The sequence below is a fragment of the Propithecus coquereli genome, unplaced genomic scaffold, assembly GCF_000956105.1.
Source record: "Propithecus coquereli isolate 6110/MARCELLA unplaced genomic scaffold, Pcoq_1.0 Scaffold9, whole genome shotgun sequence".
NCBI lineage: Eukaryota > Metazoa > Chordata > Mammalia > Primates > Indriidae > Propithecus > Propithecus coquereli.
In genome coordinates this window covers 12,679,767-12,682,286 of record NW_012155284.1, presented here as the reverse complement: position 1 = coordinate 12,682,286, position 2,520 = coordinate 12,679,767, and the positions used below count along the sequence as shown (strand labels likewise).

At 45.5% G+C, this 2,520-nt stretch overlaps 1 long non-coding RNA gene across 1 annotated transcript in view; it reads left to right on the top strand.

Annotated features, from left to right (window-relative positions):
* The first annotated feature begins 103 nt into the window (after positions 1-103).
* The window catches only part of LOC105826578, a 19,102-nt gene continuing 16,685 nt past the window's right edge, over positions 104-2,520 (top strand). Inside the window, exons 1-2 of the long non-coding RNA XR_001138318.1 lie at positions 104-188; positions 461-590. This is a non-coding gene — a long non-coding RNA (uncharacterized LOC105826578). The remainder of the gene's footprint in view (positions 189-460; positions 591-2,520) is intronic.

Sequence of the window (2,520 nt, the reverse complement as noted above, 5' to 3'; positions counted from 1 at the left end):
GATCACATTTTCTGACTAGTCATAGACAAAGGCCTCCTGAATGTTTACTTTTTGCCAGGCACTGAACGGGGTGATGTGGCTACAAAGATAAACACAACAACAAGTAGACAGAGAATAATCAGGTGCCTCCCTGCGGTGCGATGAGTTCTACACGGAGATTACAGACACCGGGAAGTGAGGACGTAATGGTGAGAAAGTAATGGGCTCTGGTTGGAAGGGTCAGAAAAGCAGCCACAGAGGCGACAACAGTTCAGCTGTGCCTCAGCAGGGGAGTTTGCCCTGCGAGAAACGGAAGGAAGGCAGGCAGGACAAACAGAGTCCCCGCGGTGACTCGGTGGAATGCACTGGGCTGCTGGAACATTCCCCTTGGAAGCCACAAGCCACCTAGTAGGCTGCGCAGAGGTACAGTGGGACTGAGAAAAGTTCAAATGAACAGCCTCCCTCTTCCACTGTTCTGCAGGGAGGAGGAAAAGCTGACTTGGCACACGCCCTCTGTGCTGTGGGTCGCCCTGACCCAGGATTGTACGGCATGCCCTGACAGACTTGGGTGCGTCCTGCTGGAAGCCACGTGCTTAACTCTCACATCACCGGTGAGTAATGAGCCGAGGTCAGAGGCTGGTCTCATAGGGGCCTTTAGGGGATATAAATGGCAACCCAATTCTTTGTGCTATCGGGCAGCTAGAATGTGTAGGAAAGGCCCATCCCCACGCCACGCTCCAGCCAGTACTTTCACTGCCCTCCCGCTAAACAGTGAACGCAAATCCCTCCAAGTTCTGATTGCTTGGAATTTTATCCCCTTCCCGCTCTTGGATGGGAAAGGGTGGGTGAAAATTAGCAAGTAAGGATGACACGCTTGTTGCCCGAGTGCTGGAGAGTCCTCCATGCCCCCAAATCAGATCTGTGGAGTGAAGACTTTTATGTCTACTTCCTACCTTTGCCTGGGAGGATTGTTACTTTAGTGCTGACTTACTTTTTCCCTTTCTTTCCACCCTGAGTGACTGAGACTCATGGACTTTGACTTTCAACCCCAAATTCTAAACTTGTCTCAAAAGTAAAAATAAGTTGGTAATCTTTCATTTTATTCCCCCTCAACTAGCCTTTCTCGGATTGACACAACAGCTAGGACTCCATCTGGAAAGGACTGGAGTCCTGGGGACATGCTGCTTTCCTACGTTTACCGCCCCTGGTGTGAACAGAGCCAGCCTACCGCCTTTCTCTGGGGTCTGTTTTTGAAGCCTTGCGCCTTTATGGTGCCAGTAGCACTTTGGGGAAATTTAATGGCTGCTGGTAAAGGCTGCTAATCTCTGACGGCTCAGGTGAGGCAATGTGAGCAGGTGAGCAGGAACAATTTCTTCCATCAGGCACCTGCCAACAGTCTGTGCCAAGTACCTCGCTTCAGCTAATTGAGTGGTGAAGGAGTTAAGCAATAACGGTCTTGAAAGAGAAACTGACATGTAAAACAAAAGCCATGCTACGAAGAAAAAGTCAGACTTTTATTTTAAGCACCCTTTGCCCTATCCCCCATCCCTATCTAGCTGGGAAAGAGCTAGCAAGTTCGTGCTGGTGGTCCCATGGCACACTAAGGAAACACATCAAATATTTTAGGGTCTGTTTTAATGTGAAAGTTGTACTTTGAAATCGAATGCAAATTTTGCTGGTAAAATTCCATTAGTTTTTTTTTTTTTCCAAATGATTTGTCTTATAATTTTTGGTGTAGAGTTAAATTAGAAGTGGAAAAAGATAACTTATAGTGCAGTGTTCTTACATAGCTTAAGGGTTCCAACAGTTATTATGTCTCACAAGTGCCTTAAAAAATAGCACTATTATTCATGTCTCATCTCTCTCAGTTTTTAACGTGCTATGCCACTTATACACTATACTTTGAAGGAAGTTGAGATCTTACTCTTTAAATTCTGATTTGGAGAAATGAAAAGAAAGTGGGCTTTAAAGTCAGATAGACACATGTTTAACTCTTGGCTGTGCCGGTGAGTAGCTGAGTGACATTTGAAATACTATTGAACATCCTCAGGCCTCATTTTCTCATAAGTACCACGTAGATCAGGTGTTGCCAAACTTTTTCTGTAAAGAGACAACTAGTAAATATTTTAGGCTTTTCAGAAAAAAAAAATGGCCTCTGTTGCAACTACATACTCAATTTTGCCTTTGTAGCACAAAAGCAGATGGAAACAATGCATAAACAAATGAGTGTGGCTATGTTCCAATAAAGCTATGTACAAAAACAAGCTACAGGCTGGATCTAGCCCATAGGCTGTAGTTGGCTGACCCCTGACACAGAAAATGGTGTCCATGGCTCAATGATGTTGTAAGGATTGCACACTGTAAGATAGAAGGAGTGATTAGAACAGTGCCTGCCATGAAGTCACCTCAAAGACAAGGTAGGTTCCCTCACTCTGTGCCTCTGTGACTCCTTTATCTGCCACTCACGGTTTGAGTCAGAGTGTGAGCAGGTAAAGGGATGTCTTTGTCAGCAGGCTTCAGATGTTCTGGACAGAGTTTCTT